This window comes from Emydura macquarii, unplaced genomic scaffold, assembly GCF_026122565.2.
Source record: "Emydura macquarii macquarii isolate MOO-44397 ecotype Brisbane River unplaced genomic scaffold, CSIRO-AGI_Emac_v2 contig_2994, whole genome shotgun sequence".
NCBI lineage: Eukaryota > Metazoa > Chordata > Testudines > Chelidae > Emydura > Emydura macquarii.
In genome coordinates this window covers 3,372,128-3,378,373 of record NW_027133131.1, presented here as the reverse complement: position 1 = coordinate 3,378,373, position 6,246 = coordinate 3,372,128, and positions in this window count along the sequence as shown.

Sequence of the window (6,246 nt, the reverse complement as noted above, 5' to 3'; positions counted from 1 at the left end):
GCCGGTCTGGATGTTGTGCGTATGGACGGAAGGAGCTGGACTGGAAGGGGGGGGGGGGGTTAAGTTGGATTCCAGGCCAAAAAAAACCCCATTGAAACCTACACAGCTGCACTATACAATTGCAAAGTAGCAGTGAGAGCACCCAGCCGAGATCAGCGCCCCTGGGTGCTGCATGGACTGTTAGTGAGAGGGGAAACTGAGGCACAGAAGTGAGGTTGGGGGGGGGGGGAAGCAACTCATCCTAAGTCATCAGTGGCCAAGCCAGGAATAAACTCCAGGTCACCCAGTTACCATTCAGCTGCGCTACAAGTGAGAAACTACAAAGATCCTCAGGCCCGGAGGATGCCAGTCTCTCTCTCTCTCTCTCTCTCTCTCTCTCACACACACACACACACACACACACACACCCCTTCTCTGAGCGAATCCACCCGCAGGAGCAGAGCACGGTTACACTCAGCACAGGGTAACAACTCCTGCTGGGGGCGGGGAGGGTGGCTGGGAAGGAGATATTCTCAGGGCCAAACTGCCCCCTGGTGTAACCCCCTTGATTTCCACTGCTGTGGGGACCCCCCCAGCCACCTTCAGGGGGAGGGGGCACTGGGTCAGGCACCGTCAGCGTTTCTCCCCTACTCTCCAGGGACTTCAGTCCAGGCTTCCCGGCCTCTTTGCTGAGGCTGTCCAGGCGGGGGCCCCAGCTGGGAGAGTGGTTTGATGTGATGTATCCCTCTCGCCCCCCCCCCCACCATCTCATTGCACTGGGATCACTGGCAGAGAGCGACTTTCAGTCCTGCCTGGGCATCACCGACGCAGGAAAGGGAAGGGCCCAGCCACCAGGTCCCAGGAGGTCGACAGCGGGTCACAGCCCGCTGCCAAGGACTGGCTCAGCAGCTCAGCGAGCGGGGACCCGCCTTCCCCCCGTAGCGCTCCGTTCCTTCTGGAGCAGCGTAGGGAGCCCAGGCCTGGGCCCTGCTCCCAGGACTGGGCTGGGGCCACACCTTCAGCAGCGCGGCCCGTTCGGCTCATGCCAAGGTCCCCTGGGTGCAAGGCCAGGCCAGAGGAGACGTGTTTGGTTTCATTCCCCGCTGCTCGCAGCCCCAGCCCCGGGGGCCCAGGCGTGGAGGAGACAGGACCTGGCTCCTTGGCACAGGACGAGGACTGGCAGCGCCGGCAGGTTCAGGCTGGCTCTCGGGGTGCCGGAGGTAGCAGATCCCGCCCCCAGAGAGGGGCCTGGCAGTGATCTCTAGGAGAGAGGGCCGGGAGGGATGGGGCGTGATCTGTGCACCCCACAGCCAACCCAATCGCGGTGTGTATTTACAGGGCATTCCACAGCCAAACGCTGATCTCACCCGTCATCAGCATTTGGTGCCCATCCCCCCACCCACGCCCCCAGCGCAGGAGGTGTGCTCCCCTCAGCCCTAGACCGTACCCAGCCCTGGGCTCCCCACCCCAGCGCTGTCAATGCCCCTCCAGGCCAGCCCTCCGCCCTCCAGGCTGGCCCCAAGCAGTAGCCCCGATCCCCATCCTGTTTGCTGCATTTTCACCCCAGATTTTGCACGCCACCGGCCGGGCACATGGGTTTTCCCGGGACCGTGCCCCGTGGCACCTGGCTGGGCATTGCCCTGAGCTCAGCCCCACGTGGCCAGGGCCAGCAATTGGCACCTTTCTTTCCAGGCAGGGGCTCCACATTAACCCCTTCATGCCCGAGCGCGCCTTCCAACGCGTCAGCTTCCCCGCTGATGCTCCTAGAGGCGCTGATCACTGGTGACGTGGGTAGATTCGCCCTCTCCCTTCCCCCCCCCCCCCCATGCCCTTTCCCGTATCCACATGATTCCTGGAGCCTGAGGCCTTAAGAAAAACCACAAAAGCGGGCAAGATAGGGCAACGCATGTGTGCACAACGCCCTGGTTTGAGCCACGAGGGAGGGGCGGGGGCTGGCGAGCCGTGCAACGCTAACCTGCACCTCCAGGCGCAGCCACCCTGACTGACAGCCGACCTGCCGGGCAGCACGTCTGCCAGCTCTCCCCTGCCCCGCCTGGTGGAGGAGGCTCTGAGGCTGTTACTGCCCCCCCCACCCTTATAAAGATCTGGTTCGTCCGCTCACTCTGGAGCAGCGGCTGCATGTCGCTCTGCAGGCCCCGCATTCCCAGGGCAATGCGCCACCCAGTCAGAGGCGCTTTGCCCTCTTCCCCCCTGGCAGATCAGGCCCCCTAGGAGGTTTCAGCTGCTCCTGCCCTGCTGGCAGCTAGGGGGTTAATTGCTCTGGTCTCTGCATGAATGTTCCCCTCCCCAGTCAAACATTCACGTGCCCTGGGCTGCTCTTCCTTGCGCCCCCCCAGCCCCTGTTCCTGCCGCACCGGGGGCATGACTGACGTCAATTGCCTGGGACTCTGGACCGTCCTGGGCACGCTCATGGGCTGGGCCCCTGTGACGCCAGCCCAGCCATGCGAGGAGACGCTAGTCCTGCCCCCTGGACGTGGCTTCCCGCAGGGGCCTTGGCAGGCCCGGAGCCCTTTTGGGCAGCAGCCCCTGCTCCAGCCTTTCACCCAGGGCCAGGCAAATGCGGGGCTTCCCAGCTGGTATCAAACGGCAGCTCCCCCTCATCGGAGGGCACCTGGTTGGAGGGGTGGGTGGGGGTGTCCCTCTACGCCAAGCCAGGGGGAGGCTGCAGCGCCAGGCACCTCCTGCAGAGGGAGCCATATCACTTGGTGTGACGGAGCCCCCCCCCGGGGTCGTGCCCTTGAACCCCTGGGGGGGGGTGGGGAGGGCAGCCAGGCAGGATGCTAAGGCATCGGCATCTGCCCCCTCGGATCTCCCCACCCCACCCCAGCACCGCAGCCGTCTGCCTCTGGGCCCCCCCGCAGGGTTCAGCACCCCTGCTCCGCCTGGAACGCCCCCTGCAGAACCCCCCGCCCTTGGATGGTCCCGCCACGCCCAACGGGCCGGGCGCCCCGTCTTGCAGCAGCGTTTATTAGGTCTCAGGGTCACAGCATAGCCAGACTTTGCTAGCGAGCAGCCTTTCCTCGGGGCTCCCTCGCCACTGGGCCCCCCCCCCCCAGGAGACTGGCCTCATCCCCCAGCCTCTCCCCCAGTCCCTTGTCTCCTTCTAGGGCTAGGTGACCACGCCCTCCTCCCCCGGCTTCACCTGGCCCCACCTGTTACAACTGGTTGGGCCCAGGCAGGGCAGGGGGTCCTGGCCAGGTCTGCCTACGTGTCGCTGGGGAAGGATCCACCCTCTAGTGGGCTCTGAAATGTTCACCCCCCCCCCCCCCCCCCCCCCCCCGGGGTCCCATCATCGACATACATGAGTAACGGGGGGGGGGGGGCGGCAGAACTGCGGCATGCGCGCGCCCACACACACACACACACACACACAGAGCACTCAGCGGAACCCCCCCCCCCCCAAGACTATTGCCAGTTCGTCACACGTGGCTCCCCCTGCAGGAGGTGCCTGGAGCTGCAGTTCCCCCCCCCCCCCCCCCCCCGCAGGTGCAAATACTGGGGAACCCGGCTAAGCACCGGGCACTTTGCCTGTTGGCCCCCCCCTGCCCCTCCCCTTGGGGAAGGTGCCTTGCTTGGAGCAGCCAGTTGGGTGGGGGGGGGGGCATGTTATAAGGCCCAGCCCTCAGCCAGATATGGGGTTTGTGTGTGGGGGGGGCCTTTCCCTTGAGGCCCCCCCCCCCCGCCATGCCATGACACCCCTGGGCTCTAGCGGGAGCTCCAGGGCGCCCTCGTCAGGCAGGGGCTGAAGTGCCCTGCAGTGCCACGGGCCTGCCTCCAAGGCATCAGGGGCTGAGGTGTCCCAGCAGGGCCAGGGGAGGCTGCCCAGCTTAGACCGGACAGGTGGGGTGTGGGGAGCAGGCTGCGGTCTGACCCCATGAGAGGAGCCAGAGCCCGGGGGGGGAGGCGGGGGTAGAGGAGTTTTTGACCTACCCCCCCCATCTTTGGAGCAGCACCTCCTGGTGCTCCTGTTCCTTGGGGTGCACAGGGCACCCCCGCAAACATGATTGCTGGGCAGGGACACGCACACGTCGGGCCAGGCCCCCCCACTGGGTCGTGGGCCGCAGGGGAATCGAACCAGAACCAGGGCACCCGGCTTGGCTGACTCAACGGCACCCGCACCCATCTGTGGCAGCAGTCAGTGTTTTGGGGTCCCCTTGGAGCCATGCATTTGCCCTGATCTGGGGCAGGATTAGAACCAGAGCCCCCAAGAGGGAGACGTTTCCTCCCCATTTCCTGCCTCCCCTACACCAGCCAGTCCTCTGCCCTGGGGCTGGATCACAGCCAGCACCCCGTAGACGGGACCCCCGTACCCCATTCCCTGCCCCTAAAGCAAGTCAGTCCCCTCGACCTGGGGCCGGATCACAGAGGGTGCCCCCCTAGAGGGGAAAGGACCCCCCAACCCATTCCCTGCCCTCCAACCAGCCAGTCCCCTGGCCTGGGGCCAGATCAGATCCGGCCCCTCCTGGCGGGGAAAGGCCACGCAACCCCCCTCCCCCCCCAAAGACCACGGGTGCCCGTAGACCCCTAGCCTGGCGCCTCTTGGCCAGTAGGCCCAGTGTTGGCTGGGTGCCTTTGAGCAGGAGGCTGAGATCGCTGAATGGGCCAGTTGGTGGGGACCAGGTATTTGGGCCTCAGCCAGGTGGGGGCTAGGAAACACGCCCGTGCAGTGGGACCAGGCTCCATGACACGGGGGGGGGGGGGGGGCGGGGGGGCTCGTGGAGGATGGATGCAGCGATGGGCGCGCCCCTCGCTGCCAAGGCACTGGGTGTTGTTGCCAATCGTGGGTGTGGGGGCCTGTGTCTTTAAGGGCTGAGCGCCCCAGCCTGAGAGCCCGGGCAGGGTGCTGTGACGTGTTTGTTGTGCAGAATAAAGCCGTTCAATGGCAAACACTTAAGGCTGGGGCCCTAACTCCTCCACCCATGGTGCCCTGATGGGCCAGTGCCCCTCTGCCCTGCCCGCCCACAATGTACGCAGCAAATCCCTTTGCCTTCCTGGTCAAGGCCTGGAAACGCGTTCCCTGAATTCCCCTTTGAACAGGGTTGAGCCGAAGTATTTTTGGGGACATGGAGGGGAAAGTTCCACTGATGGCCACTAGATGGTGCTGCAGCTTCAGCATCAACCTCCCTGGAGGGGCCTGGGTGTCAATGGGACAACTGTTCTGGGGGGGGGGTGGGGCGCACGTGGGGGAGAGGGGGGTTTAAAGGGCTCTGATGGGTCATGCCCACAAGCCAGCAAGCTCCACAACCTGGGGCAGGCTGGAGCGGGCCCCCTAGGAGGGAAAGGCCCTAAGCCCCACAGAGCCAAACCTTTTGCCCTCCCGTGGGGCTGGATCAGAGCCGGTGCCCCCAGAGGGAGAGGCCCCATGTCCCGTGCCCTGACCCCCCCCCCAAACCAGGCTGCTTTCCTTCACTGGCACCCACGACTCTCCTGAAGGCCCCACGCTTCATTGCCATCTCTTTGGGAGCCTGGGTGGATGTGGGGGGGCTGGTTTCCGACCAGCCCCCGCTGCCGAACACCAGGGTTCTTGGGTGGGTTTCCTTCTGCCCTCCATGGGGTTATCCTCCCTCAGGACCGGGGGTGCACTCTGAACATGGGGCCACAGCAGTGCACCTCTGGCATGCTCAGCCTGCACATCCAGCACAGTTCCCCCTCGCCTCTGAGCACCCCCTTGTGGCTGGGTGCAATAATGACAGGGTCTCTGCCTCAGTTTCCCTTCTTGGCTCCTTAAAGATGCCACCACAAGGGCTCTTTGGGCCAATATTATCCTACCCGGGGCCAGTTGTTACCCCCCACATAGCACTAACAGCCCCCAAACACCAGCAATTTACCCTACACACAGTGCATAGTCTCCAAACCCAGTCCAACGGCAAACCCCAGCTCCAGCGTCTTCTGCCATGCCCCGGCTGTCCTTCAGGCCTGCCCATAGCCACCCCATCCCCATCCCCTGCCTGGGAAAGGTCAGCAGGCCAGGTCCTCTGCTGGGCTCCTAGCCCTCAGGCTACCCCAAATAACTCCCTCCAGAGCTCTCCTCCCCCAGTCACAGCTGTCTTCCTTGCCTTTATTAGCTCCAGCAACTCAGCCCTGCATCTGTTCTCCTTGGGGTCCAGCCACCAGCGAAGCAACTCTCTCAGCAGGGAGATGTCACAGGGGGCACAGAACTCATGTTCAGGTGCCTGGCCTGATGGGAGAGCACAGGACCCAGAGCTGGTGGGGGGGGCTGGGTAGAGGGCGGGCAAAGGGCATAGA